We start from the raw sequence: 20,322 nt of genomic DNA, 5'->3' as shown, positions 1-20,322 counted from the left end.
CGGGAGCTGCTGTGGCGTGCGGCCCTGCCTTCGATGGTCGACGACCATCGAATGCAGGGGGCAGCTCCCACCATGGTGGAGGCATACGCCCCACCATTTTTATGCGGATCGCCAGCCGTCCGTGTACGGACGGCCGTGGCGATCCGTCTCATGGGCGGGGATTGGTTTGTGCGGCCGGAGCACCGTGTGCGGCTCCGGCCGCACCAACCAGAATAAGGGCCTTTGTCTAAAAAAAATTGCATTCAATGAGTATTGTCTAGCCAGCACCAGTACCACGCCCTCCCAGCCATTCAGAGAGGCCCACGCTTACAACCAATCAGCCAGGAGAGCCAATCAGTGCCTTTCTCTGTGTATTAACCCCTTGAGTGGTATGCCCGGAAATTTTCCGGGCTCAGCTGCGCTGCCGCAGCGGGCTGTCCCGGAAAATTTCCGGGCATACCACAAATATGAAATAGGTGCAAGCCAGTGGTGTCCAGGTTTGCACCACTGGCGCAGCACCTCTAGAGCCCCCCCACCCCCCAGTCATTCCCCCAACCCTCCCATCACCTGTGCTCCGGCGATCGCACGCTGGAGCTCTTCTAACCCCGCTCCCCCAGCCGCTTCCGCCTGCCACCATACTTTTATTAGCAATGACATCGGCGGCAGGCTCGGGGATGTTCGGGGGGACTCGGGAGCGCTCAGGCACCCGAGTCCACCCGAGCCGCCGCTAACATCCCCCAGCCTGCCGCCGACGTCACTGCTCAATGTGACAGAGGCAGCGGGGACAGCATCGGCAGGTAAGCTCCAGTGTACTCACGCCGGAGCAGAGGTGAGGGAGGCGGATTCCAACTGTGGTGGGTTTTGCTGGGGCAGGACAAACCTGCCCTGGTAGGTTTGTCCTGCCCCAGCAAAACCTACCACTCAATTGGTTAATCCCAAAAACCTGGGTTGCACCCTTTCAGACAGTTTTGGGGAAAAACCCTGGTAAATTCCAGGGTTGAAGCCCTAGCATTTTAGATCTGGGTTAACCCTTTCAGACAGAAAAAAAAAATCTGAGTCTACCCTCCTGGACCAGGCTAATTTCCAGGTTTTAATGTATGATTGCCATCACCTGTGTTGAACAGGTGATGGCAATCCTACATTAAGAGGGAAGCCCAGGAGCAGAATATTTTGTACCAAATGGAATGGGTCATGTTGGAGGGTATGTTGGCAATATCTACTGTATGTTCCTGTTTGTGTATTATAACTCACCAGCTTCTGTTTCAAACTCACAATTCACTTCAATATTCAAGGTTCACTTTAGTCTGCAGACTTCTCACAATGAGCGAGCTCCAATGACTCTGCTGACTGTGTAAGTAGTATCTGAGGCATGAGCTCCGGCCCCTCCTCCTAGTTTCTCTTGACACCTAGGAAAAATGCTAAACACAGACACAAACACAACAAAATCGTTAGCTGGGAGTGAATAACCCCCTAAGGGTCCGACTCAAGAGAAAAACAGGGCAAAAACTCTTGCGACCCCCACCGTGCAAAATGGTGTAGAATGGCAAAATACAGGCCGAGGTCAACCGTCACACAGCGAGGAAAGCGGGTGAAGCACAGCGGCAAATAAAGTCGCCCCTGCCGACTGTCCTAAAACAAAAGCTTGAGTGGGTAGACAACAGGCAGCCCCACCGCCAGCCACTGGCCCACCGCCACGCTGACTCGTGAAGAGACCTGAAAACAAGAAAAATACAAAAACAAAACAGTAAACATACAAAAAGAAAACCTGTACCACAACCTTAGCTATAAACATACCAGAACGCAGCGACGGATCGGTCAACAAAACAAAAATTATCACCAAACTAGATGCACGACCGCTGACCATTGCCCACCTGAACCACGCCCAGGTAGTCACATCAAAAAACCACATGCCGGCGAAGGTCCTGCTCACTTTACAGTTTCAAAGCCATAACAATGGGGAGTAGTTCCTTGTCAAACGCCGCTCTACCCAGTAATCCACTCATGGGGCAGCAGACCACAAACCATCAAAGTACAGGTCTGAAGCAACCGGGTACCCAAAATTCTCAAAAAGCGCCCTTACGGAAAAAAGCTACTTTGCCCACTGGTGACAAGACCAGATACGGCAAGAGGGGGGTGGTTACAGGAAAGGGGGGGGTACAACCATGCAACCTAATTGTACCTCCCTAGCCACTTTCTTCCTCACCAAGTGACCTTTGCTATACTGACCACATTTCAAAGTACATACATGGCATGTACGTATGTACGTAAGTACGTACGTACGTACGTACGCTTTAAGTGCCAGCATGTAAGGCATAACCTATACGAAGCTTAATGCAGACAAGACACACACTAGTGGTGGTGTTTTCAAGCATTGTGGTAAATAAATTAGAATAAAACTGTTGTGTGTTGTTCAGATACTGTGTTAAAAAATAACACCATTAGAGTGCAGTTACCAGAAGAGCTGTATAGATATAGACCAGTTGATAGAAGAGCAGGAGCAGCAATCTAGTACTAGGGCTTCTGCCAGTCATGATGGTTCTTCAACATCTATTAAATGCGGTCCAGGGGATAGAAAATTTAAGAAAGGGCACCTGAAATCATGACAATATTTCACAATATTAAAGAAAACATCTCCTCTAAGAGAAAATCGATCGCCTAGAAAAACATAAAGTTGCCAACATGTCATGTCAGTGCTACTGCTGTTTCATGCATAAAAACAGTGGTTCCCAAACTCAGTCCTCAAGTACCCCCAACAGCTTTCCAGGTCTCCACAAAGAATCACAAGTGAAATTATTAGCTCCACCTGTGATCTTTTAAATTGTGTCAGTGAATAATGAGTGCACCTGTGCCGGGTGACCTGCAAAACATGAACTGTTGGGTGTCCTTGAGGACCAGGGTTGGGAACCACTGCACCACATATGATTATGTCATAGACAAATCAGTGCCCCCTCCCAAAAAAGAAGAAAGTAAGGCTGAAGAACAAAGGGCCTTATTCAAGTTCACTCTTTCTGACAAAATCCTTCTTAGATGGACAAAACCATGTGCACTACAGGGGGGAAGATGTAAAATGTGCAGAGAGAATTAGATTTGGGTGAGTTATTTTGTTTCTGTGCAGGGTAAATACTGACTGCTTTATTTTTACACTGCAATATAGATCTCACCCAAATCTAATACTCTCTGCACAAGTAACATCTGCCCCACCTGCACTGCACATAGTTTTGTCCATCTAATAAGGATTTTGTCAGAGGGAGTGAACTAGAATAACCCCCAAACTGTGTTCACAAATCCCTGAGGAGAATTTAAGGGTGTCCACATGTAAGTCTGATATTTGTGACATTGGGACTAATTCAGGCCATTTCACAGGGCCTGAATAGCCCTGCCAATTAATGAACGCATGTGTGAGGCTAACCAGCGATGAAATCCAGTGAATGCTTTTTATTGCTGTCTCCACACAGCCTGAGTGACAGGTGGCTGGCATTTGGGGGCAGCACCCCAACATTTTTTGGGAGTGTTGCGTGAAAATGCAGGTGGATCCCGGCCGTGGGATAGGAGGACCAGTGACATCAGCTCCAGCTCTGATCTTCCCTAGATAATCACAGCGCCGAGTAAATCTACGGCTCCTCGGTCGATGCACACGGGGGTTGGGGGGATCCATTCGATGGTGGGTGATTGTAAAAAGATCTCCCTATATTCACACAGCTGCAATGCCATTCGCAGCTGTCCACAGGGGCATTATTTCACTGTAGCGTGGAGGGGGCTATCTGATCGCAGGGCTACAAAAAGTGATCAGGTCTGAATTACCCCAATTGTACTCATAGAGAAGTCTCCTTTCATTATTTCATGACATACTGCAAATGCGGGGGTAAGCAATACAAGAAAAGAAAGTGACATAGAAATTGAGTTTGCTACTGTGGAAGTGTAACAGTATCGGGGGATATTTGTTTACCTATTGTAGCTTATGAGGATGTTGATGACGGGGTTTGGGTCAAAATAAGCCAGCACCAGTGGCCGTTCTTCCCTGTGTTATACCTGGGCTTAAAACCAAAAAGCCACCCCCTCTGTGTCTGATTATTTATAAACGAATCCTGACAATGTTTGCAAAGGCATCTGCTCCATTTGTGATGCCTAACGTTTGTAGAGGTAAGAAATTAGCCTCCTCCATGTTACATCATTTTCAGCAAGTTTATGCAACAAAATTAAAATAATTGGTAAAATAATAACAAGCCTTAGGGCTATTTCACACGCTCCGGCTCCTGCCTGGCAGTGAAACCCTGCACAGCCAGGAAGCCGTGCCGCACACCATAGTTAATAATGGACACAAATGTGTCCATTCACATGGAACGGCCACAGCCTAGCCGCCCGCTTGCAGCCGGATCCCACTACTGGAAGGGACGGCTGCCGGGCTGTGGCCATCCCTACCATTGTAAACTGCTGTGTGCGGCACGGCTTCCTGGTCGTGCGGGGTTTCGCCGCCCGGCAGGAGCCGGAGCGTGTGAAATAGCCCATAAGCTGGCCACACATCTACAGATTGATTGTTAGATCGGGCTGGTTGGAACAAAAACCTGGTAATATCTGAGTGACCGTTTTTGGCAGTTTTCCAGCATTTCAAAGCAAATGGTCAACTGCCATCTGCTCTCATCCATTACCAGGATTTTGTTCCAACCAGCCAGATCTGACAATAGATCTGTAGATGTTTGGCCAACTTTACTCTAGTATTAGCTAACAGCAGCTCGGACCAGCATATGCCATCTCCACTGCCAACACTCTCGTTATCAATTTCCTCATTAGTCCGTCCCCAAATTTTTTTGTGGGGGCCCAAATAATAAACCAAGCACTTTAGCCACAAAAGGGGCAGTCCCTATCACTGAAGTGCTTGATGTGTTAAATATATAATATAAGGGTGGGTGGGAGGACCCAAGGAGCAGTGGCGGTTTTTACCTATGGGCTGCAGCCCACCCAGGTAAAATCCGCCACTGTCGCTGCCTAAAGTGAAGTGAGATGCAGTCTGTGAGTCTGCTCTGGCTTCACTGTGAAAGGCAGTGACTTCCTATTGGAAGTCTGACCTGCCAGTCACTCAAGGCATCCCATCGGGAGGTCTTCCCTCCCTTCGCGATGCCTCTCTCTGCGCAAATGCGCGGCAGCCCCCAAAACGGGTTCTGCGCATGCGCAGTACCGCTGACCATACTGCGCATGCGCCGGAACCCGGGAACCCGATCAAGCCTCCGGAGGCTTGGGCCAGCACATGCATAGTATCTACCGACATAGGTCGACATGGACACTACAGAAGTGTACCAGGTCCCTTCGCATGGCTCACCATGCTTCAGGCATACCAATTTATGCCCTCTATGCCCACTGGCCGACCTAATGCTTGTGTCAACCTTCCGATCCTGTTGATCTTACCCATGTAGACCTATTTCAGGTTTTTTTAACTACAACTGATAGGGTACCCTGACCCTGATGCCAGGCAGCCAGTAGGTCAACACCATATACTTGACATACATACTGTATGGTGAGCATAGTGAAAAGGTTGACACAAGAAAAAAGTTGACATGGCTCTGGTCGACATCTGCAGAGGCCAATGGGAGTTTTTTTGTGAGTTTTTTTACATTTTTGATTTTTATTTTACCTTGCCTACCACGTGGATTGTGAGCGGTGAAGCCCAAGGGGACGGTAAATGCAATGGGATGTGTTGCACTAATTGACACACACACACACACACACAAAAAGCATGTTGACTGTTTCATGTGTCGACCTATTGCTGTTTCATGTGTCGACTGTTTGTGCATGTCGACCTTACTGCCAAAAGTGATGTTCGGGTTGCGTATAATGTTTCTGCATGCATTTCCTGTTTACACTCGGGTCCCGTCACCAAGGTAACTGATCACTTGCCCCTATGACACCCTGTGTGACAGGTGGCCTGGCTTCATGGAAGCGGCATGGCCTTATGGTGGGGCTTGGGCTCACTGCCTGAACACCTTTTTTTGTTACTCCGGGGGTCCGGGAGGAAGTGCTGGCTGCCCACAGGGAGAAAGAGCTGGAACTTTGATGTCACCCCTCAGTGGGTGACAGCCAGGTGTGGCCCGCAATCCCAGCATCCCTCTTGCGATGCCACTCTACGGGTGTGGATCGTATTGTCGAGCCGACTTAGGTCGACAGTCATTAGGTCAACACCATTGGGTCGACAGGCAACTAGGTCAACAGGCATCTAGGTCAACATGGGTGAAGGTCAACAGGTGTTTAGGTGGACATGGGACAAGGTCGACATGGGTTTAGGTCGACAAATGGGTTATGTCGATAGGTTACGATGTCGACCTGTTTTTTTTTTACCCAAATGTCGAAGCAGTCCACATTGACACAGTTGGAAGTCAACCGCAGCCCCTCGCATCGCTCCCTGTGCTCGCAATGCTTCGGGCACGGTGCCTCGCTGCGCTCGGCACACTATTTTATTCTCCCACCACGCCCTGGTGGATGGTAGGGCATGAAATACCGCCTGTCGGCACATGTCGGCTCGAAAAACAGTGAAAAACCCCATGTCGACCTCGCGACCTGTCGACCTAACGCATTTGTTGACCTAAAACCATGTTGACCTTGTCTCATTTCGACCTAGACACCTGTCGACCTTCATCCATGTCGACCTAGAACCCTATCGACCTTGTTGCCTGTTGACCCAAGTCGGGTCGACAATACGACCATATCCCCACTTTACCGGTTATGGCATATATTCCAAAACATATTATTATTATTGTTTATTTATATGGCGCCACAAGGGTTCCGCAGCACCTGACAATACATGCAAATTAGGACAAGTACATGGTAAATAAAAGACATTTGCAGCAGCGGACACTGAGGCAATTATAACAGTTGCAGAGAAAAGCACATGAGGAGGGAGGGCCCTGCTCGTTACAGCTTACAACACATCAGATATCCAGAATACCTCTGGTCTGGAGCTTTTTGGATAAGGGTGATTTAACCCTTACAGCTATCACCTTGTTGACCATTTGCTTATGTCGACCTTTTTCAATGTTGACCATGTGCATGTTGATCTTTTGGCACGGACCTATTGTGTGTCGACCTACAGTAGACATTGGGTGAGCATTGAGATTATACCATCTGCCACACCGCAGAACGTGCCCCTGCCCCAGAGTATGGCGTGCAATGTGGTGACACTCCTATAACACACCGCAGAACGTGCCCCTGCCCCAGAGTATGGCGTGCAATGTGGTGACACTCCTATAACACACCGCAGAACGTGGCCCTGCCCCAGAGTATGGCGTGCAATGTGGGGGACACTCCTATAACACACCGCAGAGCGTGCCCCTGCCCCAGAGTATGGCGTGCAATGTGGGTGACTCCTATAACACACCGCAGAACGTGCCCCTGCCCCAGACTATGGCGTGCAATGTGGTGACACTCCTATAACACACCGCAGAACGTGCCCCTGCCCCAGAGTATGCCGTGCAATGTGGGGGACACTCCTATAACACACCGCAGAACGTGCCCCTGCCCCAGAGTATGGCGTGCAATGTGGTGACTCCTATAACACACCGCAGAACGTGCCCCTGCCCCAGAGTATGGTGTGCAATGTGGGTGACTCCTATAACACACCGCAGAACGTGCCCCTGCCCCAGAGTATGGCGTGCAATGTGGGTGACTCCTATAACACACCGCAGAACGTGCCCCTGCCCCAGAGTATGGCGTGCAATGTGGTGACACTCCTATAACACACCGCAGAACGTGCCCCTGCCCCAGAGTATGGCGTGCAATGTGGGGGACACTCCTATAACACACCGCAGAACGTGCCCCTGCCCCAGAGTATGGCGTGCAATGTGGTGACTCCTATAACACACCGCAGAACGTGCCCCTGCCCCAGAGTATGGCGTGCAATGTGGGTGACTCCTATAACACACCGCAGAACGTGCCCCTGCCCCAGAGTATGGCGTGCAATGTGGGTGACTCCTATAACACACCGCAGAACGTGCCCCTGCCCCAGAGTATGGCGTGCAATGTGGGTGACACTCCTATAACACACCGCAGAACGTGCCCCTGCCCCAGAGTATGGCATGCAATGTGGTGACACTCCTATAACACACCGCAGAACGTGCCCCTGCCCCAGAGTATGGCGTGCAATGTGGGTGACTCCTATAACACACCGCAGAACGTGCCCCTGCCCCAGAGTATGGCGTGCAATGTGGTGACACTCCTATAACACACCGCAGAACGTGCCACTGCCCCAGAGTATGGCGTGCAATGTGGTGACACTCCTATAACACACCGCAGAACGTGCCCCTGCCCCAGAGTATGGCGTGCAATGTGGTGACACTCCTATAACACACCGCAGAACGTGCCCCTGCCCCAGAGTATGCCATGCAATGTGGGTGACACTCCTATAACACACCGCAGAACGTGCCCCTGCCCCAGAGTATGCCATGCAATGTGGTGACACTCCTATAACACACCGCAGAACGTGCCACTGCCCCAGAGTATGGCGTGCAATGTGGTGACACTCCTATAACACACCGCAGAACGTGCCCCTGCCCCAGAGTATGGCGTGCAATGTGGTGACTCCTATAACACACCGCAGAACGTGCCCCTGCCCCAGAGTATGCCATGCAATGTGGGTGACACTCCTATAACACACCGCAGAACGTGCCCCTGCCCCAGAGTATGGCGTGCAATGTGGTGACACTCCTATAACACACCGCAGAACGTGCCCCTGCCCCAGAGTATGGCGTGCAATGTGGGGGACTCCTATAACACACCGCAGAACGTGCCCCTGCCCCAGAGTATGCCATGCAATGTGGGTGACACTCCTATAACACACCGCAGAACGTGCCCCTGCACCAGAGTATGGCGTGCAATGTGGGTGACTCCTATAACACACCGCAGAACATGCCCCTGCCCAGGAGTATGGTGTGCAATGTGGGTGACTCCTATAACACACCGCAGAACGTGCCCCTGCCCCAGAGTATGGCGTGCAATGTGGGTGACTCCTATAACACACCGCAGAATGTGCCCCTGCCCCAGAGTATGGCGTGCAATGTGGGTGACTCCTATAACACACCGCAGAACGTGCCCCTGCCCCAGAGTAAGGCGTGCAATGTGGTGACACTCCTATAACAAACCGCAGAACGTGCCCCTGCCCCAGAGTATGGCGTGCAATGTGGTGACACTCCTATAACACACCGCAGAACGTGCCCCTGCCCCAGAGTATGGCGTGCTATGTGGGGGACACTCCTATAACACACTGCAGAACGTGCCCCTGCCCCAGAGTATGGCGTGCAATGTGGTGACACTCCTATAACACACAGCAGAACGTGCCCCAGCCCCAGAGTATGGTGTGCAATGTGGTAACACCCCTATAACACACCGCAGAACGTGCCCCTGCCCCAGAGTATGGCGTGCAATGTGGTGACACTCCTATAACACACCGCAGAACGCGCCCCTGCCCCAGAGTATGGCGTGCAATGTGGTGACTCCTATAACACACCGCAGAACGTGCCCCTGCCCCAGAGTATGGCGTGTAATGTGGGAGACACTCCTATAACACACCGCAGAACGTGTCCCTGCCCCAGAGTATGGTGTGCAATGTGGTGACTCTCCTATAACACACCGCAGAACGTGCCCCTGCCCCAGAGTATGGTGTGCAATGTGGGTGACACTCCTATAACACACCGCAGAACGTGCCCCTGCCCCAGAGTATGGCGTGCTATGTGGTGACACGCCTATAACACACCGCAGAACGTGCCCCTGCCCCAGAGTATGGCGTGCAATGTGGGTGACACTCCTATAACACACCGCAGAACCTGCCCCTGCCCCAGAGTATGGCGTGCAATGTGGGTGACTCCTATAACACACCGCAGAACGTGCCCCTGCCCCAGAGTATGGTGTGCAATGTGGGTGACTCCTATAACACACCGCAGAACGTGCCCCTGCCCCAGAGTATGGCGTGCTATGTGGGGGACACTCCTATAACACACCGCAGAACGTGCCCCTGCCCCAGAGTATGGCGTGCAATGTGGGGGACACTCCTATAACACACCGCAGAACGTGCCCCTGCCCCAGACTATGGGGTGCAATGTGGGTGACTCTCCTATAACACCCCGCAGAACGTGCCCCTGCCCCAGAGTATGGCGTGCAATGTGGGTGACTCCTATAACACACCGCAGAACATGCCCCTGCCCCACAGTATGGCGTGCAATGCGGGGTACACTCCTATAACACACCGCAGAATGTGCCTCTGCCCCAGAGTATGGCGTGCTATGTGGGTGACTCCTATAACACACCGCAGAACGCGCCCCTGCCCCAGAGTATGGCGTGCAATGTGGTGACTCCTATAACACACCGCAGAACGTGCCCCTGCCCCAGAGTATGCCATGCAATGTGGGTGACACTCCTATAACACACCGCAGAACGAGCCCCTGCCCCAGAGTATGCCATGCAATGTGGGTGACACTCCTATAACACACCGCAGAACGTGCCCCTGCCCCAGAGTATGGCGTGCAATGTGGTGACTCCTATAACACACCGCAGAACGTGCCCCTGCCCCAGAGTATGGCGTGCAATGTGGTGACACTCCTATAACACACCGCAGAACATGCCCCTGCCCCAGAGTATGGCGTGCAATGTGGTGACTCCTATAACACACCGCAGAACGTGCCCCTGCCCCAGAGTATGGCGTGTAATGTGGGAGACACTCCTATAACACACCGCAGAACGTGCCCCTGCCCCAGAGTATGGTGTGCAATGTGGTGACTCTCCTATAACACACCGCAGAACGTGCCCCTGCCCCAGAGTATGGTGTGCAATGTGGGTGACACTCCTATAACACACCGCAGAACGTGCCCCTGCCCCAGAGTATGGCGTGCTATGTGGTGACACGCCTATAACACACCGCAGAACGTGCCCCTGCCCCAGAGTATGGCGTGCGATGTGGGTGACACTCCTATAACACACCGCAGAACCTGCCCCTGCCCCAGAGTATGGCGTGCAATGTGGTGACACTCCTATAACACACCGCAGAACGTGCCCCTGCCCCAGAGTATGCCATGCAATGTGGGTGACACTCCTATAACACACCGCAGAACGTGCCCCTGCCCCAGAGTATGCCATGCAATGTGGTGACACTCCTATAACACACCGCAGAACGTGCCACTGCCCCAGAGTATGGCGTGCAATGTGGTGACACTCCTATAACACACCGCAGAACGTGCCCCTGCCCCAGAGTATGGCGTGCAATGTGGTGACTCCTATAACACACCGCAGAACGTGCCCCTGCCCCAGAGTATGCCATGCAATGTGGGTGACACTCCTATAACACACCGCAGAACGTGCCCCTGCCCCAGAGTATGGCGTGCAATGTGGTGACACTCCTATAACACACCGCAGAACGTGCCCCTGCCCCAGAGTATGGCGTGCAATGTGGGGGACTCCTATAACACACCGCAGAACGTGCCCCTGCCCCAGAGTATGCCATGCAATGTGGGTGACACTCCTATAACACACCGCAGAACGTGCCCCTGCACCAGAGTATGGCGTGCAATGTGGGTGACTCCTATAACACACCGCAGAACATGCCCCTGCCCAGGAGTATGGTGTGCAATGTGGGTGACTCCTATAACACACCGCAGAACGTGCCCCTGCCCCAGAGTATGGCGTGCAATGTGGGTGACTCCTATAACACACCGCAGAATGTGCCCCTGCCCCAGAGTATGGCGTGCAATGTGGGTGACTCCTATAACACACCGCAGAACGTGCCCCTGCCCCAGAGTAAGGCGTGCAATGTGGTGACACTCCTATAACAAACCGCAGAACGTGCCCCTGCCCCAGAGTATGGCGTGCAATGTGGTGACACTCCTATAACACACCGCAGAACGTGCCCCTGCCCCAGAGTATGGCGTGCTATGTGGGGGACACTCCTATAACACACTGCAGAACGTGCCCCTGCCCCAGAGTATGGCGTGCAATGTGGTGACACTCCTATAACACACAGCAGAACGTGCCCCAGCCCCAGAGTATGGTGTGCAATGTGGTAACACCCCTATAACACACCGCAGAACGTGCCCCTGCCCCAGAGTATGGCGTGCAATGTGGTGACACTCCTATAACACACCGCAGAACGCGCCCCTGCCCCAGAGTATGGCGTGCAATGTGGTGACTCCTATAACACACCGCAGAACGTGCCCCTGCCCCAGAGTATGGCGTGTAATGTGGGAGACACTCCTATAACACACCGCAGAACGTGTCCCTGCCCCAGAGTATGGTGTGCAATGTGGTGACTCTCCTATAACACACCGCAGAACGTGCCCCTGCCCCAGAGTATGGTGTGCAATGTGGGTGACACTCCTATAACACACCGCAGAACGTGCCCCTGCCCCAGAGTATGGCGTGCTATGTGGTGACACGCCTATAACACACCGCAGAACGTGCCCCTGCCCCAGAGTATGGCGTGCAATGTGGGTGACACTCCTATAACACACCGCAGAACCTGCCCCTGCCCCAGAGTATGGCGTGCAATGTGGGTGACTCCTATAACACACCGCAGAACGTGCCCCTGCCCCAGAGTATGGTGTGCAATGTGGGTGACTCCTATAACACACCGCAGAACGTGCCCCTGCCCCAGAGTATGGCGTGCTATGTGGGGGACACTCCTATAACACACCGCAGAACGTGCCCCTGCCCCAGAGTATGGCGTGCAATGTGGGGGACACTCCTATAACACACCGCAGAACGTGCCCCTGCCCCAGACTATGGGGTGCAATGTGGGTGACTCTCCTATAACACCCCGCAGAACGTGCCCCTGCCCCAGAGTATGGCGTGCAATGTGGGTGACTCCTATAACACACCGCAGAACATGCCCCTGCCCCACAGTATGGCGTGCAATGCGGGGTACACTCCTATAACACACCGCAGAATGTGCCTCTGCCCCAGAGTATGGCGTGCTATGTGGGTGACTCCTATAACACACCGCAGAACGCGCCCCTGCCCCAGAGTATGGCGTGCAATGTGGTGACTCCTATAACACACCGCAGAACGTGCCCCTGCCCCAGAGTATGCCATGCAATGTGGGTGACACTCCTATAACACACCGCAGAACGAGCCCCTGCCCCAGAGTATGCCATGCAATGTGGGTGACACTCCTATAACACACCGCAGAACGTGCCCCTGCCCCAGAGTATGGCGTGCAATGTGGTGACTCCTATAACACACCGCAGAACGTGCCCCTGCCCCAGAGTATGGCGTGCAATGTGGTGACACTCCTATAACACACCGCAGAACATGCCCCTGCCCCAGAGTATGGCGTGCAATGTGGTGACTCCTATAACACACCGCAGAACGTGCCCCTGCCCCAGAGTATGGCGTGTAATGTGGGAGACACTCCTATAACACACCGCAGAACGTGCCCCTGCCCCAGAGTATGGTGTGCAATGTGGTGACTCTCCTATAACACACCGCAGAACGTGCCCCTGCCCCAGAGTATGGTGTGCAATGTGGGTGACACTCCTATAACACACCGCAGAACGTGCCCCTGCCCCAGAGTATGGCGTGCTATGTGGTGACACGCCTATAACACACCGCAGAACGTGCCCCTGCCCCAGAGTATGGCGTGCGATGTGGGTGACACTCCTATAACACACCGCAGAACCTGCCCCTGCCCCAGAGTATGGCGTGCAATGTGGGTGACTCCTATAACACACCGCAGAACGTGCCCCTGCCCCAGAGTATGGCGTGCAATGTGGTGACACTCCTATAACACACCGCAGAACGTGCCCCTGCCCCAGAGTATGGCGTGCAATGTGGGTGACTCTCCTATAACACACCGCAGAACGCGCCCCTGCCCCAGAGTATGGCGTGCAATGTGGTGACACTGCTATAACACACCGCAGAACGTGCCCCTGCCCCAGAGTATGGCGTGCAATGTGGGGGACACTCCTATAACACACCGCAGAACGTGCCCCTGCCCCAGAGTATGGCGTGCAATGTGGGGGACACTCAGGGCATAAAGTGGTCATGCAGAGGTGGGGGAACTCATATCTTTATGCCACCTAATTACACCCCATCCCCTCCCCCCATTAGGCAGAGATAGGGCCAGTGGTAGGGTTTTTGGCCTCCCCCTGCAAACTAGAATGCTTTTCTGTCAGAATTACTGTGCAGGGCCAATGTGGAGGTTAACATTTTCCACCTCACCATTAGAGGTGGTGGAACTCAGTTCCACCCCGTTCACCCTCACTTTAACCCCTGGGGACACTCCTATAACACACCGCAGAACGTGCCCCTGCCCCAGACTATGGGGTGCAATGTGGTGACACTCCTATAACACACCGCAGAACGTGCCCCTGCCCCAGACTATGGGGTGCAATGTGGGTGACTCTCCTATAACACCCCGCAGAACGTGCCCCTGCCCCAGAGTATGGCGTGCTATGTGGGTGACTCCTATAACACACCGCAGAACGTGCCCCTGCCCCACAGTATGGCGTGCAATGCGGGGGACACTCCTATAACACACCGCAGAACGTGCCCCTGCCCCAGAGTATGGCGTGCAATGTGGTGACACTCCTATAACACACCGCAGAACGTGCCCCTGCCCCAGAGTATGGCGTGCTATGTGGGTGACTCCTATAACACACCGCAGAACGCGCCCCTGCCCCAGAGTATGGCGTGCAATGTGGGGGACACTCCTATAACACACCGCAGAACGTGCCCCTGCCCCAGACTATGGGGTGCAATGTGGTGACACTCCTATAACACACCGCAGAACGTGCCCCTGCCCCAGACTATAGGGTGCAATGTGGGTGACTCTCCTATAACACCCCGCAGAACGTGCCCCTGCCCCAGAGTATGGCGTGCTATGTGGGTGACTCCTATAACACACCGCAGAACGTGCCCCTGCCCCACAGTATGGCGTGCAATGCGGGGGACACTCCTATAACACACCGCAGAACGTGCCCCTGCCCCAGAGTATGGCGTGCAATGTGGTGACACTCCTATAACACACCGCAGAACGTGCCCCTGCCCCAGAGTATGGCGTGCAATGTGGGTGACTCCTATAACACACCGCAGAACGTGCCCCTGCCCCAGAGTATGGCGTGCAATGTGGGTGACTCCTATAACACACCGCAGAACGTGCCCCTGCCCCAGAGTATGGCGTGCAATGTGGGTGACACTCCTATAACACACCGCAGAACGTGCCCCTGCCCCAGAGTATGGCATGCAATGTGGTGACACTCCTATAACACACCGCAGAACGTGCCCCTGCCCCAGAGTATGGCGTGCAATGTGGGTGACTCCTATAACACACCGCAGAACGTGCCCCTGCCCCAGAGTATGGCGTGCAATGTGGTGACACTCCTATAACACACCGCAGAACGTGCCACTGCCCCAGAGTATGGCGTGCAATGTGGTGACACTCCTATAACACACCGCAGAACGTGCCCCTGCCCCAGAGTATGGCGTGCAATGTGGTGACACTCCTATAACACACCGCAGAACGTGCCCCTGCCCCAGAGTATGCCGTGCAATGTGGGTGACACTCCTATAACACACCGCAGAACGTGCCCCTGCCCCATAGTATGGCGTGCAATGTGGGTGACTCCTATAACACACCGCAGAACGCACCCCTGCCCCAGAGTATGGCGTGCAATGTGGGTGACTCCTATAACACACCGCAGAACGTGCCCCTGCCCCAGAATATGGCGTGCAATGTGGGTGACACTCCTATAACACACCGCAGAACGTGCCCCTGCCCCAGAGTATGGTGTGCAATGTGGGTGACTCCTATAACACACCGCAGAACGCGCCCCTGCCCCAGAGTATGGCGTGCAATGTGGGTGTATCTCCTATAACACACCGCAGAACGTGCCACTGCCCCAGAGTATGGCGTGCAATGTGGGTGACTCCTATAACACACCGCAGAACGTGCCCCTGCCCCAGAGTATGGTGTGCAATGTGGGTGACTCCTATAACACACCGCAGAACGCGCCCCTGCCCCAGAGTATGGCGTGCAATGTGGGTGTATCTCCTATAACACACCGCAGAACGTGCCACTGCCCCAGAGTATGGCGTGCAATGTGGTGACACTCCTATAACACACCGCAGAACGTGCCCCTGCCCCAGAGTATGGCGTGCAACGTACGTGGATGACACTCCTATAACACACCGCAGAACGCGCCCCTGCCCCAGAGTATGGCGTGCAATGTGGGTGTATCTCCTATAACACACCGCAGAACGTGCCACTGCCCCAGAGTATGGCGTGCAATGTGGTGACACTCCTATAACACACTGCAGAACGTGCCCCTGCCCCAGAGTATGGCGTGCAACGTACGTGGATGACACTCCTATAACACACCGCAGAACGTGCCCCTGCCCCAGAGTATGGCGTGCAACATACGTGGGTGACACTCCTATAACACACCGCAGAACGTGCCCCTGCCCCAGAGTATGGCGTGCAACTACGTGGATGACACTCCTATAACACACCGCAGAACGTGCCCCTGCCCCAGAGTATGGCGTGCAATGTGGTGACACTCCTATAACACACCGCAGAACGTGCCCCTGCCCCAGAGTATGGCGTGCAACATACGTGGGTGACACTCCTATAACACACCGCAGAACGTGCCCCTGCCCCAGAGTATGGCGTGCAACTACGTGGATGACACTCCTATAACACACCGCAGAACGTGCCCCTGCCCCAGAGTATGGCGTGCAACGTACGTGGGTGACACTCCTATAACACTCTCATAAATCTGCTTTACATTGTTACATACTCTGGCACTCGCATTACACATCTGTAACCCAGCAGATTCCAGGGCACTCCTCCTCCTCCTCCTCCTCCTCTTTGCGTGTTGTGGGATCTTGCACGGATCCTGGTAACAACAGCAGTAAGTGTGAAGACATTACACCTGCATTAAATCCTGGAAGTGACAGATCTGGCTCCTTACTGCTGATCCCTGACCCTGATATCACTATGTGATCCTATGGCAGTGGGAGGTCAATGTGCTGTGTTTATTACCAGCATGCCTGCAGATCACTCCCAGTCCTCCGCCTTCCACCCACTGGCTGTATGAGAGGAGGGGACGAGCCCGGGCTAGTGAGAGGCACACACCATGCGTTCTTACTACTAGACTTTGGATCCAAGGCTCGGTCTATGGGAGGACATGTAGCCGGCTCTGCAGGAGGATCAAGGATCTTGGCTGGACCTAGGCTGGTGAGCCAGTGCTCTGTGGGGTCATGTGTACAGTGTATATACCTGGGCTGGTGAGACAGTGCTCTGTGGGGTCATGTGTACAGTGTATACACCTGGGCTGGTGAGACAGTGCTCTGTGGGGTCATGTGTACAGTGTATACACCTGGGCTGGTGAGCCAGTGCTCTGTGGGGTCATGTGTACAGTGTATACACCTGGGCTGGTGAGACAGTGCTCTGTGGGGTCATGTGTACAGTGTATACACCTGGGCTGGTGAGACAGTGCTCTGTGGGGTCATGTGTACAGTGTATATACCTGGGCTGGTGAGACAGTGCTCTGTGGGGTCATGTGTACAGTGTATACACCTGGGCTGGTGAGACAGTGCTCTGTGGGTTCATGTGTACAGTGTATATACCTGGGCTGGTGAGACAGTGCTCTGTGGGGTCATGTATACAGTGTATACAGCTGGGCTGGTGAGACAGTGCTCTGTGGGGTCATGTGTACAGTGTATATATACCTGGGCTGGTGAGACAGTGCTCTGTGGGGTCATGTGTACAGTGTATACACCTGGGCTGGTGAGACAGTGCTCTGTGGGTTCATGTATATACCTGGGCTGGTGAGACAGTGCTCTGTGGGGTCATGTGTACAGTGTATACACCTGGGCTGGTGAGACAGTGCTCTGTGGGTTCATGTATATACCTGGGCTGGTGAGACAGTGCTCTGTGGGGTCATGTGTACAGTGTATATACCTGGGCTTGTGAGACAGTCCTCTGTGGGGACATGTGTACAGTGTATACACCTGGGCTGGTGAGACAGTGCTCTGTGGGGTCATGTGTACAGTGTATATATACCTGGGCTGGTGAGACAGTGCTCTGTGGGGTCATGTGTACAGTGTATATACCTGGGCTGGTGAGACAGTGCTCTGTGGGGTCATGTATACAGCTGGGCTGGTGAGACAGTGCTCTGTGGGGTCATGTATACAGTGTATACAGCTGGGCTGGTGAGACAGTGCTCTGTAGGGGTCTTGTATACAGTGAATACACCTGGGCTGGTGAGACAGTGCTCTGTGGGGTCATGTATACACCTGGGCTGGTGAGACAGTGCTCTGTGGGGGTCATGTGTACAGTGTATACAGCAGGGCTGATGAGACAGTGCTCTGTGGGGTCATGTGTACATTGTATATACCTGGGCTGGTGAGACAGTGCTCTGTGGGGTCATGTATACAGTGTATATACCTGGGCTGGTGAGACAGTGCTCTCTGGGGTCATGTAAACAGTGTATACAGCTGGGCTGGTGAAACAGTGCTCTGTGGGGGTCATGTGTACAGTGTATACACCTGGGCTGGTGAGACAGTGCTCTGTGGGGTCATGTGTATATACCTGGGCTGGTGAGACAGTGCTCTGTGGGGTCATGTGTATATACCTGGGCTGGTGAGACAGTGCTCTGTGGGGTCATGTGTATATACCTGGGCTGGTGAGACAGTGCTCTGTGGGGTCATGCAGGCGCATGCATATCATGGTGTACCGCTCTGATGTGCTGAATCGGGTGACAGGTCGTCATTTAGGGGCCGATTGGATCACACTCAGCGATCTGAATTTGGCCCCTGCCCCAATGGTCAGGGATTGGTCATGCGCATTTCTGCTATTGTACAAACCCTGACAGCGAACGATCCAGCGAGTTACACGGGGCGTTCGCAGTGGGAAGGGACAGGGGCGGAGCTGTGCCATGGAGACGCCCCTATTAAAATGCTGGTCATTCCCATGGTTATGTGGGCGGGCCGGTGCCTGCCGGTTGACATCACATGACCTTGTCAGTCCGCCCTGTCTTCGTCCCGGCAATCGCAAATAAAAGAAAGTTGAGACTGACTTTTATTTGCGAATGCAGGGAAATCATTGATCGGTGAGCATGGAATGATTTCTCCTGCAGCGGTGGCATACGAGGGCATGTGACTTTGTTACAGGGGAAAAAGGGGGGGGGGGTATTCAGCAGGACGGCCTCTGGCGCTCGGTAAGCTGATGGTATCTCGGTATCTGATGTGTCACACATCAGATACATCCTGTGATAGGAATAAGGGGGCAGAATGTGTTTCAACTGTGCTGGTTTGTGGTGTGTGCATGTGATACATTGTTACATTGTACTCTGGGTTACATGGGGGGGTATACTGTGTACCTGGTATTTACAGCCCTTCTTCTGATAACGTTGTGTCTGTGGAACATGACACTGACTCCCGGCTCCCCTGCAGGTGTGTATCCTTTGTAATGGTCATTTCCGCCCCCTCCCTGTCTCACCCCCCCCCAACACACACAATAAGGTGAGACACAATATAAGACACAATATATTGGGAATCGGAATAACAAAGTGCGGCAAATAAGAAATAAACTAGTGTTACTATAGTATAAATAGGGGGGTTGTAGTAGGGGGCACATATATCCCAAGGTGCCTCATACCTCAGTGTTCGCTGTCTGATACGTAGTAGCGAGGAAAGGTTCCACCTCCATATTCGGCACTGCTGAGGTACCTGGGACTCGGCACTCTCCTTCTAAGCCCACCCACAGACTCCCATTGGCTAGTTTCAATTCTTAAAAGTGAGCCTGTGAGGCAGAAAGTCCCAACCTTGGTCCTCGGGGTACAATACCATACCTCTTTCACACCGCATCCTCAACCCGGGTTATAGCTGGGTTGATGACATAATAATCCGGTTCGAGGTGCGGTGTGCAAGCACCATTTCAAATTTCCTGGGTCCAGCAACCCGGCATTCCGACCCGGGTTGCTGTGCAGTGTGAACGGGTACGCCTGGTCGAGTAACCTGGGTCCCGTTCACACTTTGGAGGAGGCAGCACTTGGAGACAGCATCAGCTCCAAGCTCCGCCTTCTCCCCCGCCCCTCATGCATTTGCAGTTTGAAAGGGGTATGGTACCACTTTCACATCGCAACCCTGGGTCGGATTTTGAACCCAGTTTCCGACTCAGTCCACGCCTTTCACACTATGGACCTTATTCTGGTTGACTCGTAAGGCCCGCACAGCCTGGATATCACACCTATTGTGTCTGAGGACTGTTTTTAATTTTTTTATTCGAATTTATATAACAAATTTGAGCGCCGCTGGCCTTGTTAGCGGATATTTGGAACCTCTCTCACAGGGTCAATCTAATCTAATCTTAACATA

General features: G+C 53.3%; 1 protein-coding gene across 1 annotated transcript in view; it reads left to right on the top strand.

Annotated features, from left to right (window-relative positions):
- The first annotated feature begins 16,916 nt into the window (after positions 1-16,916).
- The window catches only part of LOC146058230 (P2Y purinoceptor 2-like), a 40,441-nt gene continuing 37,035 nt past the window's right edge, over positions 16,917-20,322 (top strand). Inside the window, exon 1 of the mRNA XM_083170385.1 lies at positions 16,917-17,179. The gene's annotated coding sequence lies outside the window, so the exon portion shown is untranslated. The remainder of the gene's footprint in view (positions 17,180-20,322) is intronic.

The sequence above is a fragment of the Crinia signifera genome, chromosome 2, assembly GCF_055691185.1.
Source record: "Crinia signifera chromosome 2, ASM5569118v1, whole genome shotgun sequence".
Lineage (NCBI taxonomy): Eukaryota > Metazoa > Chordata > Amphibia > Anura > Myobatrachidae > Crinia > Crinia signifera.
This window is presented reverse-complemented; position numbering and strand designations above follow the sequence as displayed.